This window comes from Mesoplodon mirus (genome assembly GCF_964341445.2).
Source record: "Mesoplodon mirus genome assembly, chromosome: 15".
Taxonomy (NCBI): Eukaryota; Metazoa; Chordata; class Mammalia; order Artiodactyla; family Ziphiidae; genus Mesoplodon; species Mesoplodon mirus.
The window spans coordinates 81,030,889-81,045,120 of NC_138991.1; the positions used below are offsets into that span (position 1 = coordinate 81,030,889).

Sequence of the window (14,232 nt, forward strand, 5' to 3'; positions counted from 1 at the left end):
TACGGAGGTTTCTCAAGATCCTGCTGTAGTTAGTGGTTATATGATATTGGAGCTATGGGGGCTACAGAGATTATGAACAGATTGACCATAGTGGTAGCAAAATAAAGGGGGCTAGGTCACTGGGAATTTTAAAACAACTCGCTAAAATATTGATAACAAGTTGACTTTTTCTCAAATACTAGATTGAATTACTTCAAGGTTTCACTATACCTTTTAAACAGCATGAACTGTAATTCTTAAACGTTTTCCTGTTGTGGTGGACAGCAAGTACAGCTAAGAAGCTGAACTATGGAAACATTCATCAGTCAACTGTTTTCCTTGGATAAGATAATCCAGGTTGGCAACAGTTACCTTTACAATGAGCTAACAAAATTTCAAATAGATCTGTGACCAATTTAATGGGGGCTAAAACTGAGAGTAAGATGTCGGGGGTTTTTGCACGCAGAACTGAGGGCAGTGCTGAGTGATTTACACGTTCGCTTACTCTGCCTTCCCAGCAAATCCTGAAGATAGCACATAGTACCTGATCCATTTAACAGATGAGAAACCCAGAGCTCAGAGGTCTGAAAGAACGTGTCCAAGGTCATGATGGTAAAATGTGGTGGAACCAGGACCTGAACCCATGATAGCCTGCTTCCAAAACATCCTCAATTCATTCATTTTATGAGCAATGCTCCAATTTGTGATATATAATAAGAATATTAAATCCTTCATTGAAACTTATCATTTAGGGTTATATTTATCTTTCTATCAAATGAAAATGATCTGTGGATTACAGGCACTGCCATCCATGAGAAATCAATCACATAAATATAGTATATGAAAGGTATTTGCCAGTTCTGGAGCCCAATCCATATGCCATCCCACTAAGCAGATACAGGGTTTCATTTAAGTTCATATATGATCATTCTCTTTTATATAACGATAAACAGAACCTTGGGAATGCTTCCTAGTACATATTTTTAGACTTCGGTACAGTTTAGTCTTTCTAGAGATAATTACAGTCAAAAAATAAAATAAAATAAAATCACCAGATAAAACACTTTCAAAACCTGAGGATTTTCCTAATAGAACTGTCTTTATTCTTGATTTACACTTTCTGTGAACATCAGCTCAATGTGACCATCAGCAGACAATGTCGTCCTGCTCTGACAGTGTCACAAGGGCACAGTCATAAAGCAAATGCTGCTCTGAGAGGTTCGAATGAAAACCTATCACCGGACAGTTTACAACGTGCAGGTGCTTGGCCGGGCACTGAGCATGCAATACCCTCGCTTTGTTCTCCCAACCCTAGCAGGTCTCATCCCCATTTTATAAAACAGGAAACTGAGGCTTAGATGAGGTAAGTAGCAGAGGGAGGGCTTGAGTCAGTTTGGTACTAAAATCTGTGCTGCCAACCACTACAATTGTTTCTAATGAGTTGTGTGGTCTCAAAAAGTCATGAAATGTGAGTTTTAATATCTTCATCTCCAGTGTGGCACTCTGAGCACCTACGTATTTTACTGAGCACAGTGCCAGGCGCTGTGCAAGGCACAGGGGATACAGAGGTCCGGAAGGGAGATATGTCCCTGCCTCCATGGGGCTCCCAGTCTGTAACTGACAGTGGAATAAACATGAGGGGCACACCCAGTGTGTCACAAGCCAGGATGAGGAAGGACACTGTGTTATAACACACCGAACGGGTGCTGGTCTCAGAATTTGGTAGGACCTAGAATCAAGGCAAGCTTCCCAAGGGAACTTGCACGTAGGCTGTGCCATTCTTCCTCGTGCAAGATGCAGAAGCTCAATAAAGCCAGGTCTTGGCTTCCTGTGAGGGGAGGGGCAAGATGTGAAGCTCAGCGGGACACGAGAAGCCACACGGTGCAGGGCCTTGGAAGTTATACTGAGGTCTCTGCACTTGACCCCAAAGATGGTGGCAGAAAAGTGTCTTGGAACAGGGTTGTTAGAGAGCCCACAGAGAATAGATGAGAGGAGAAGCCACGAAACAGATCAGGAGGCCTGTGTCGTCACGGAAACAAGAGATGATGGAGGCAGGACCCAGGATCACTGGGATAAGGAAATGCCAGTATCTTCTGATACGCAGGGGTTCAGTTGAGAGAACCTGCTAATTAATGGGCTGGATTTTGTTGGAGGTTGTGATGGGAAAGAAAGAGTCAAAGATGACCCTCAGGTTTCTGGCCGGGTCACACAGTGGGTGGGGAAGCCGAGCTTCACGGCCAAGAGGCTGTGCTAAAAGGTCAACTTGCCAGAATACAAATGTTAGTGGTTGTGAGGCTAAGCATGAGTTATTTAATCTTGGATGCTTAATTTTTACAGACTTTGAAGAAAATAACAAGCCCTCCCTCAAAGAAGACAAACATCCATCTCATCAAACAAGACCGTGCATACAAAATATCTGTATCAACGTCCACGAAACATCTGTATCAGCATCCACGAAAGAGTCATTCTACACCTGGGTCTGAGGACTCGCATTTGACTCTCACAATGGTCCTGTGAGGTAGGTGCCATCTTTCCCCCATTTTACACACAAGCAATGGCCACGACTCCAGTAAATGGCAGAATCAATCGACTTCAGAGCCCATAATTTATCCCTCTTCTGCCTTCAAGAAAGTAAGCTCGATTTTACACATGCTGAATCTAATGATTCCAGGGTGAACCAAATTGAGACGTCCAGCAGGCAGGGGATACAAATGAAGATCTAGCACTTGGGCCGTCATCAAGGATGGACATACAGACTTGGAATTCACCAGCATCTAGATAGGAATTACCCAGGACATAGGTATGGAATGTGAATAAAGGAGTTTACTGCAGAGTCTGGAAAACCACACACACTGCAGTGACTGGCAGAGAAGGAGGGGTCCTTAAATGAGGCTGGAGATGAGCAGTTAAAGACAGAGAGAGAGGATCCCCTTGATAAATAATGATTCCCCTTTCTTCAAAATTAAAAGTTTAAAAAGAAAAAGAGGGCTTCCCTGGTGGCGCAGTGGTTGAGAGTCTGCCTGCCAATGCAGGGGACACGGGTTCGTGCCCCGGTCCGGGAAGATCCCACATGCCACGGAGCGGCTGGGCCCGTGAGCCACGGCCGCTGGGCCTGCGCGTCCGGAGACTGTGCTCCGCAACGGGAGAGGCCACAACAGTGAGAGGCCCGCGTGCCGCAAAAAAAAAAAGAAAAAACAACATAAAGATGCTCAGTCCCAAACAGTCTGAGGAGAGAGTCATAATTACAAAGTCAGGGACTATATTTTAAATATGAGGTGATATCAGCTGTTGCTGGTACTGTTTAGTTTCTATTAAATATTACATATTTACTGAACATACTTTAAAATGCACCTCCTTCCATAATCAATGATAATATTTCAAATAGCAAACCTCAATAGACTGTAAAATATAAATGTGTGTTAATATCAAGGAAAGAACATCAACTGTAATTGTATTTTAATGTGGCTTCATTTTAAATAAGTGTAATTCACTATCTTACTTTACTGGAATCATCTTGGCCCCAAATGCTAATTTCCTAAATGTTATAATGAAAAGGAAAACCACAAAAGGATATAAGTTTTGCAGCTGCTTTTAGCATTTTTAAATGACAGTTGGAAGTAACACACTGTGTTAGGGCCAACAAAAAAGCACAGCATACAACCTATTTTTATGAGAAATGGCGTCTTTTTTTTTTGCATTAAACGACATCCACCATTTTTCGGCACAACTGCACACCTTGCCATCTATATTCCTGTTATCACTGGCAACGAAAGAGCAAGGGGGTGGGAATTTCGCCGTGCACACCATTACACTGAAAGTGAGACTGTGATTATCAAGAAAAAGGAAGAGAAAGAAATGTAATGAACTGAAAGCATACATTTCGAGTCCCTGTGTCATCCAAATGGTGATGAGTTTGGAACTTCTCATTTCACTTTCTAAAAGGAGGAAAGTGGCTACTGGAGTCCAGTCCACACTTGAGTGGCAGCTGTGGGGGAGGTGGCTCGGGCATGGATGCTGATCTACAGACCAGGAGGGGGCTCCCAGCCCACGGGGGTAAGCCAAAGGGGAGGCAGCTCCCACACAGACATTTTCAGTAAGTACATGGACAGCTAAGGGAAGTTTCAGCAAGTACGCGAGCAGCTAAGGGAAAAGTTCTTGGTCAGTGGGGAGACCTGGATTTTTCCTATGTGGCTTTCAGGTTATCATCAAATCCGGAGATGACCTCGTGGGCGGGCAGCCCGTGAAGGTGCACAGGGCCCTGCACTCACGTGATACTCCACTGTGGTCACCCTGAACTTCTTAATATTTGAACAAGAGGCCCCACATTTTCATTATGCACTGAGCCCTGCAAACTGTACAGCTGGTTCTGATCACGTATGTGTCATTTTTGAAAGAATCCCTGGCCTGTTGCCTGGGATGTTTGGACTCAGTCCAGAGTCTGGTAAGGGACAGATGGAAAGGAGCTGGAAAAGACCAGAACTCAGTGTAGAGGGTTCCCCTCTCCCGCATCCTTCACAAGGGATTAGGGTTTGACCGCAGTGGGTCCTGTAATGGTTGAGCCCAGAATGGCCGAGCTTCTTACCACCTTACCACCCTCGGGAACTCCCTTCCAGCCAGTCTCAAATCACCTTACAGACTGCAAATCCCAAGGAGACCGGGGGGGATCTTGGAGACTAAAGAGAAAGTTTGGATTTGGGTGCTAAAGTTCGTGCAGGTCCTATCCAATCATCTCCCTGACCTTGAGAGCCTCGACATTCTAGATATTCTTTAAAGGCTGAGCAGAAACCGGATGCTACCCCAAGGTAGGCAAAGGGAAACTCATGAAAGAAGAACCTGGCCATTCATCCAGACTTGGACTCTGCCTGGAGAGGCCTTGCAGTCATTCCTGCGTGCATCAGGGTTCATGCCAACTCGCATTAGAAAGCTAAGAACAGCTGCTTTGTAGAGAGAGTTGAAACTGCCACACCACCTACTCCCAGTCTCCCCTTTTGTCCCCTCAAATCAAGTTATCCTACCATACAGTGACTTCATACAACTGTAATTCAAGGTGCTTACATCAAGATGAGGGTTGCACCATGCAATTTGATCTAGGAAGGTATGAAATTAAACCTCTTTTAGGTAAAAGAGTTTATAACAAAAATATCCCTAGTACTCTGGGAGTGGTTTTCTAATTAACTTTCAAATCCCTAGTCTAGAAAGTACTGGTAAAGACGTCCCAGAAGCCAGTCTTAAGCCTTTCACATTGCAAATGAAAAGTGCTCAAAGAAAGAAAGATTGCTTTAAAAAAAAAAATAGTAAAATTTGATACCACAGCATTTTAAGTGAGTTTCTCCTCAGCCTATTTCTCATAACAATGGTATAACCTTCTCCAATAAAGCCAGCCAGGACCACTGGTAAAACCCAGGAGACCTACCTGATCGAACATAAGACCAAAGGTAGTTAGAAGTATACGGCACTCAAGAGATCATGCAATCAACTCGGCACACACCCCCGTAGCCCACCCAGACACCCCTGCTCCTGCCCTCCCACTACTTTACAGGCCAGGAGACTGAGGCCTGGGGGCCGGGGTGGGGGTGTTGCGGATCAGGGAGAGGCCCAAGGTGACCTCCTCTTTAGAGAAGTCAAGGGCAAAGTTTACCTCTTCTTATTCTTCCTCCATTCCTACTTCAACTCTGGAATTCCATCTCACCTCCTTAACCAAACCACGGCAACGTGTACCCCAGAAACAGCCTCCCAGAGTTGAATATGACTCACCGTTCCCAGATGGACCTCTCCCCTGTGGACAGACCAGAACAGTGTGCCACAGGGAATGTTCCTGCCACTTCATTCAGCCATGCCTGCCACACGTCCAACAAACCTTTAACAAGCACCTACTATGTGCAAGGCAGTGTGTTAGACATACAGAATGGACAAACTGTCTTCAGGTCTTAAGGGTGAATTGTAAGTGAAATATGTGTGCATATGGATCACACAGAACGTGAGGAGCCCAAGCAGAAAGTTCCATGTTTTCCTTGCCGGGGTGGAGGGAGAGCATTCATAGCTGCATGCGTGGGAGGGGGCCTGGCTGTCTGTCTGAGCTGGGCCTTGCTTGACAGACGGACAGAACAATGGCCACGGTGTGGGAAGTGGGAAAATCGAGTGGAACAAACATAGGAGAAGGAAGACGAAAGAAACAAGGCACTGAGCACGAGGAACAGGAGCTCGTGGCTCACGCGTCATCAATTCATTTGATCAACAAGCCAGTGACGTGCCCGGCACTGTCCCAGGCCCTGAGGCTCAGCAAAAGGAACCAAGCCCCTACCGTCATAAACCTTCCATTCTAGTGGGGGTGGGGGGAGAAGGACAGCGAAACAACAGTGAAGATGTTCTGTGATACGTGCTGTGAAATAGCCTGAAGCCAGGAGGGAGGGTGGAGAGAGAGCTGAGCGAGGGCGTGACCACGAGGATGCAGCTGGTTCCGACACACGGGGGAAGCCAGGCCAATGACCAGGGACCACGTGTGGCACACGGGGAGCACAGCAAGACTGGAATGGCGAGAGCAGGTGCAACCGGGGGACAGTGATGGGATGAGAGCAGCTGTGGCCCAAGAAGGGGCCAAGGCCCAGACCACCCGGGACCCTACAGGTCACAGAGGATAGGCAGAGCCCTGTCCACCAGGGCTCCTGGAGGACAGAGACCCAGCGGAGCTGCGTATCCTGAGGGCCTTCTGCAAGGCACATAGTAGGTGTTCAACTAATGAGCACTCCAGGTAGAGCTTTGAAGTCAGTGGCATGAGGCTGAGAGCCAGACCCCAATTACACAGAGTCACAGAACACCTGGGTGAGGAGGCGATGACGTCAGCCAGGGCGGAGTTCTCTGTGCCCTAAAAAATAACAACCGGCGTGCTTCCAGCCTTCTCAAGATGAAAGTAATTAACTGCAGCAAAGGTAGAAAATACAGGGGAGTAAAATACAGTCAAGTCCCTCACCACGATCGCGGCATCTTGGAAAACAGCCTTCAGCCTCCCAGCCGAACACACACGCACACGGATGAAAGCCGACAACAAGAGTTTATTGTGTACCCTTTTCCTCTTAATACACACCTTGGACAAATCCCCAAATCATTAACTATCATTCCACAACGCAGTTTAAGATCATGCCATTTCAGAATGCAGATGCACCATGCTTTACGGGAGCAATCTCTTGTGGCTGGAAATGTACATGGCAGATGAGCCTGATGAAGCGGTTTGCTGGGATCTACACGGGGTAGCCCGAGAGGAGGTTCGTTTAGGAAAAGAGAAGCTGTGCATATTTGTGGGCAGAGAAGGGGGGTCTGAAGACGTGAAAAAGACCTGAAATGCACCACAGCTCCTCTGCCCTGGCAAGACATTCCTGAAGTGAAGAGCTCTGCGGGTCTGCTTTGCACACCTGCACCCCTTTGATACCGCGTGCTGAGGGACACGATGCTCACACGCTCAACCAGGCAGGGCTTGAAACATGAGCCTCACATCCACGGGGCTAAGGGAGGTCTGGGCAGCGCCTATGTACCTCCCTGGGGCTGGCCACCCTCCCCCAGCCCTCCCCTGCCATCGCCTCTTCTAGGTCTCAAGCCTCCCTTCCTGATTTCTCTCTGACGTCTCTCTCCATTCCTCCCCTTGTTGTTTTAATGTAAGCAGCAGATATCGTCAAATAAAGAATTCTGGGGCATAGCTGACAAATAATACAGTGGGAAAGATTTATATAAGCTGATTAATTGCAATGTAATCAATCTATGTGGGCAAAAGGAAGAAACAGTTCCAAGAGGCCTCAATGATGATCAAGAGTTACATGATGGGGCTTCCCTGGTGGCGCAGTGGTTGAGAGTCCGCCTGCCAATGCAGGGGTCGCGGGTTCATGCCCTGTCCGGGAAGATCCCACATGCCGCGGAGTGGCTGGGCCCATGAGCCATGGCCGCTGAACCTGCACATCCAGAGCCTGTGCTCCTCAACGGGAGAGGCCACAACAGTGAGAGGCCTGTGTACCGCAAACAAAAACAAAAACAAAAACAAAAACAAAAAGTTACATGATGATATAAACATGGGATGAAGAAGAGTGTTGCATGGCCTGGGGACAAGTTCCCAGGAAAACAGTAAAAGAAAAAGCAGAACACAGAACTGTATATCAAGTGAGAGCTCAATGTTGTTTTTTTAAAATACTTTTTAGAATGCATGATTATAGTACCTGGTGTACAATTAAACATATATAGTATAAAATATAAGTAAATATTACAAATATAAACCAATCATTTCTTGGTGGAAGGACTGTGAATGCTTGTGATCACTTTATTCATTTCTGAATGCTTTACTTTTTTGTAATAAGCATTTCAATTTATAATGAGACAAACTACCTACTTCAAACATTTTTCTCAATCTACTGTGATTATAGCAACCGTTTTACTTCCTTTTTGCTTCTACAAATCTCTAGTTGATTTCCACTCATCTCCAGCAATGACAATGATTAACCTCAGTAGATCATAAAATTTGGGGGTTCCTTATGGTGACTAAATATCTGAGGTCACTGATGTGGGACACGGCTGTTCAAGGTTAGGATTACGGTCTGGGATAAAAGAAGGGGTGGAGGGTCCTCATTACGGCACAACAATTCACACACACACACACACACACACACACACACACACATTCAATCAACAACAGCTTCCCAAACACCTACTTAGAAGCAGGGGTACATTATTAAGAAAATCAAACCTTTTCACTAAATATACTAAAAATATTCCATTAAATATCCAGACCAAGAGTGGGCAAATAGTTGCACCAAAACCCACAATTTCAGCAACTATTTAAAGTGCTACCACAGAGACAGGATGCTATGTATAAAGATCCAAGGAGATGAAATCTGGGCTGGGGTTGGTAGGGCCTCCCCGAGGAAATGACATTGAAACTGACATCTTAGAGATGATGTGGGATTTAGCCATGTGAAGAGCGGGCGGACACACGGACGAGCAGTCCAGGAGGAGGAAACAGCACGTTTCCAGCAAAGGCCTGGAAGCAGGAACAGATATGTATGTACATCAGGAACCCTTGACTGAATCAGCAACAAGTTCTAATCAAATGAGTCAACAAATTACAGAGAGCTCACGGCAGGTAATCAAGTTAATACAAGATGTTACTTCAGAGGAAAATCATGCTGCCATGTAGGATGAAAAGGAATCTGCTACCTTCCACCCTTGCCCATAACTGCGATCCATCACTGCACTGGGCAAAGGCTCACTTCCTCAGCTGACCCATACAATTCAGCTTTAGATCATGCAATTATACAATGAGGGAAGCAGAAATACTGCCCCTGAGCAGACAACGCAAATCTAAAGGAACAGAATGGAAACAGACTGCACTTGGAATCCTACAGCTCATCATTCTGCTTTTTTTTTTAATTAATTAATTTATTTTTGTGTGCGTTGGGTCTTCATTGCCGTGTGCAGACTTTCTCTAGTTGTGGCGAGCGGGGGCTACTCTTCATTGTGGTGCATGGGCTTCTCACTGCAGTGGCTTCTCTTGTTGTGGAGCATGGGGTCTAGTCACATGGGCTTCAGTAGTTGTGACACACGGTCTCAGTAGTTGTGGCTCGCGGGCTCTATAGCGCAGGCTCAGTAGTTGTGGCGCACGGGCTTAGTTGCTCCGCGGCATGTGGGATCTTCCTGGACCAGGGCTCAAACCTCTGCCCCCTGCATTGGCAGGTGGATTTTTAACTACTGTGCCACCAGGGAAGCCCCCATTCTGCTACTCTGAAAACAGGAAACAAAGGAGCTCATCATTTAAAGTGGCTCACAGTGGAGTTATATTCAAGGACAAGAAAGAAAAAACTAAGTCAGTACAGAGAGACTTCACTTTACTGCACTTCACAGATACTGCTTTTTTTTTTTTTTAACAAATTGAAGGTTTGTGGCAACCCTACATCGAGCAAGTCAACCAGCGCCATTTTCCCAGCAGCATTTGCTCACTTCATGTCTCTGTGTCACATTTTTATTTTTTTAACATCTTTATTGGAGTATAATTGCTTTACAATGTTGTACTAGTTTCTGCTTTATAACGAAGTGAATCAGCTATATATATACATATATCACCATATCTCCTCCCTCTTGTGTCTCCCTCCCACTCTCCCTATCCCACCCCTCTAGGTGGTAACAAAGCACTGAGCTGATCTCCCTGTGCTATGCAGTTGCTTCCCACTAACTATCTATTTTACACTTGGTAGTGTATATATGTCCATGCCACTCTCTCACTTCATCCCAGCTTACCCTTCCCCCTCCCCGTGTCCTCAAGTCCGTTCTCTACTTCTGCATCTTTATTCCTGTCCTGCCCTTAGGTTATCAGAACCATTTTTCTTTTTTTTTTTAGATTCCACATATATGTGTTAACATACGGTATTTATTTTTCTCTTTCTGACTTACTTCACTCTGTATGACAGTCTCCAAGTCCATCCACCTCACTACAAATAACTCAATTTCGTTTCTTTTTATGGCTGAGTAATATTCCATTGTATATATGTGCCATATCTTCTTTATCCATTCATCTGTCGATGGACACTTAGGTTGCTTCCATGTCCTGGCTATTGTAAATAGAGCCTCAGTGAACATTGTGGTACATGTCTCTTTTTGAATTATGGTTTTCTCAGGGTGTATGCCCAGTAGTGGGATTGCTGGGTTGTATGGTAGTTCTATTTTTAGTTTTTTAAGGAACCTCCATACTGTTTCCCATAGTGGCTGTATCAATTTACATTCCCACCAACAGTGCAAGAGGGTTCCCTTTTCTCCACACCCTCTCCAGCATTTATTGTTTGTAGATTTTTTGACGATGGCCATTCTGTCTGTGTCACATTTTTAGTGACATTCTCACTATCCTGAAAATTTTTCATTCTTATCATATTTGCTACAGTGATCTGGGAACAGTTATCTTTGATGTTACTATTGCAAAAACATTGTGACTCTCTGAAGGCTCAGATGATGGTTAGCATTTTTTAGTAATAAAGTGTTTTTAAATTAAGGTATGCACATTTTTTTAGACATAATCCTACTGCACGCTTAACATACAGTATAATGTAATACTACAGTATAAACATAGTTTTTAAATGCACTGGGAAACCAAACACTGTGCATGGCTCTCTCTACTGTGTATCTGCTCTATCACGGTGGTCTGGAACCGGCTCGCCACATCCCCGGGGCCTGCCTGAAACTGACGTTGCTCTCTGTTAATGGAGGAAGAAGCTCACTTCTTTCAGCTGCGTTCACCGCAAGTTCCCCAAGACTGTGCATCTTCACAAACTATTTAAGGCTCTACAGCAACTGCCAAGTGAGTAAATGGTCCATGAAAAAGCGACACCACTGAGACCAAAGACTGGAGAGGAAGTCAGCCTTGCAGCAAAGCAAACTTTTGAAAGATGGAAAGGCCCAATAAAACAAACCAGCAGAGACAAACACAGTAAATAACCATCAGCTAAAACACAGCCAAATCACCAGCACCATAAATATTGCCAACCACTACATGTATAAAACTTTCACGCTCCAGGTCAGCGAGAAAAAAAAAGGATAAAACAATGTATAAAACCCCAGAAAGAGAGAGAAGAGAGAAAAGTGGAGTTAGCAGGGCACTGTATCCACGGGCAACGCAATCTTTCCTCCCAGGACCTGTAGTGAGGACATGACCTCACCTGACGGTGCGGGTCTTACCAAGAGTATCTCCGGCTGTGACCAGGCTCTGTTTCTGAAGCCCCTTTTACATTGGTATGAATTAAGGGGAAGAACTGAATTCACTTAGTTCACATGGATTACAATGGCTATTCAGTTCCAGGTGCTATGCTGGGAACTGAGTGAACAGGTTAGATCCTGTGCCTGTTTCCTGGAAGCTGACAGAAATCTAGAGGGAGGCTAAGCTCAGTACGGCTAAGGACGCACCTGGTTACTGATGTTTTCTTACTCTCTCCCCAGTGTGATGTATTTATCCTTCCAGTTGAGGGAAGGGAGAGAGGGAGGGAAGGAGGGAAGAAATAGATAGGGAAGGGGTTGGAGAGAGGAAGGAAAATGAAACAACTTTCTTTTCCTACAGCTGTTGTCAGCTGGTAAGAAGTCCTCACCGGTAACGTATCTCGGTGCTTTTGGCTCTCTGCATCGCAATCCCGGAACTCTGCATGCAGAATATAGTTCCTTCCGGCTTCACATTCCGAAACCCCATCCCTACTCTAAACCTGAAGGAGCAGGAAGGCTGGAGCGAACCGCACACAGCACGGAGCTCTGCACAGGACAAATGAGGTGCCTGATGAATCCCGGGTGATGATCAGGATGCCCAGGACAGGCTTCCAGAGAGAGCCACTGTTAGCAGGATTGCCTAGACTCCAGCTGCTGTGAATACAGCTTAGAGCTGCACCCAGGAGGGTGTGTTCATATCAACACAGTCTATGAGTCAAGAGGATCCTTTTCCAGTTTGCAAGGAAAGGGAAACTCTCATGTGGTATTGGTGGGAGATAAATAGTGGTGATACGTACGACCATCCTATAGAACAGTTTGTGAACATCTATCAAGAGCCTTAAAACTATCAATATATACACCCTCTGGCCTGGTAATCCCATTCTACTTTTTCTCACCTGAGGAAGTAATACTCATGGATAAGCACAAAGATTTAGCTACAAATGTGTTCACCCCAACTGCTTGCCATAGTTCAAAGCTAGACAACAAAACACCTACCAACAGAAGGTAAGGTACGGCATATCCATACAATGGTATCTCACATGGATGTTAAAATGATGTACGTTAATACATATGAAGGGGAAAGATACATAAGTGCATAAAACAAGCCCAGTGTGAACCCATCCTGGTAAAACACCACATATAAATGTATGTAAGTATAAATGTATATATGTAAATGTATATACATATACAGGCACACACACACAGAGAAAGACAGAGATGGCTAGATGGTGGGACAGAGATATAGACTAGAATATACAGCAACGTGTTCACTGCCGTAGTTTCTTCTTTTTTGCTTGTTTGTGATTTCTAAATTTTCCATAATGATTCACACATGAAAACTATAAGTTAGGTTAAAAATAACCATCACTCATCTGGCCTTATCCCCTGACTGTCGATGACTTCAGACAGTCTTCAGAGTCAGGGGCCTTGCACTGAGCCCTGAGTTGGCCCTGACGCCCATCAACCCCATCAGCACTACATTCCATAAAGCTCCTTGGACGGCTTGCCAAAGAGAGGTTTGATTTTTGACTTTAGATAGTTTTGGCCCAACCGCATTTGAAACCCAGGCATTTCTCCTCTTCAGAATTTCTTCAAATGCAGTACATCCATTTAAACAGGCTGGCCAATGGTTAGTGCTCAAAGGAGGATAATGCACAAATGAAATTTTCTCCTTTTATTTTTAAGACTGAAATGAACTTGGAACGTATATAATTTTGCTCAGAGCACTTTCAAAAAGCTGTGAAAGCTCCCGCTTTCTGCCAAGTTAGCCACCTGTTTGCAGCCTCAGAGCAAGACAGGATGCCTGAGGAGTGGGCTTGGTTTCTTCTTAGACACTGGGCCTTGAGGAGGAATGTTTCCCCTGCAGCGAAACTGTTTCCTGGCAAAGACCCTGACTGGGTGCTTCTCAAAGCGGAGCTGACTCCCAAAGGAAGTCACCAGGTTGCTTTGCCTCCTCCAAAAATTCTCTGGCACTAAGTACCACGCATGTGTGCCTACAAATCCTGGTTTCCAGAAAGCCTACGATGTGGGCCGGCAGTGAGTCCCTAAACTATCTTAGAAACAATACATCCAACATGACGTGCCCAGTTGGGCTGATAAAATGTTCCTGGGTAGCAAAGACTTCACTTTTAAAAAGTCCAAATCTTACTATGATTCAGAGCATGGGTTTTTATGGAGAATTACTAGGTTGCCTGTTGAAACTGACTGCTTTGAAGATAAGTTGGATCTTACTGGATACAGTAATTTGCAAACCCGATGTAATTCTTTCAGAGAGCTTTGTTCTAAGAGGAACTGAGTACTAAGTAGCATACTTTTTTTTTTTTTTTTTCTTTTTGCGGTATGCGGGCCTCTCACTGTTGTGGCCTCTCCCGTTGCGGAGCACAGGCTCCGGATGCGCAGGCCCAGCGGCCATGGCTCACGGGCCCAGCCGCTCCGCGGCATATGGGATCCTCCCAGACCGGGGCACGAACCCGTATCCCCTGCATCGGCAGGCGGACTCTCAACCACTGCGCCACCAGGGAGGCCCGTAGCATACATTTT

At 45.3% G+C, this 14,232-nt stretch overlaps 1 protein-coding gene across 2 annotated transcripts in view; it reads right to left on the bottom strand.

The window, feature by feature from the left end:
- The window catches only part of KIF16B (kinesin family member 16B), a 293,315-nt gene that overhangs the window by 111,765 nt on the left and 167,318 nt on the right, over nt 1-14,232 (bottom strand). The gene's annotated exons all lie outside the window — the stretch shown is intronic.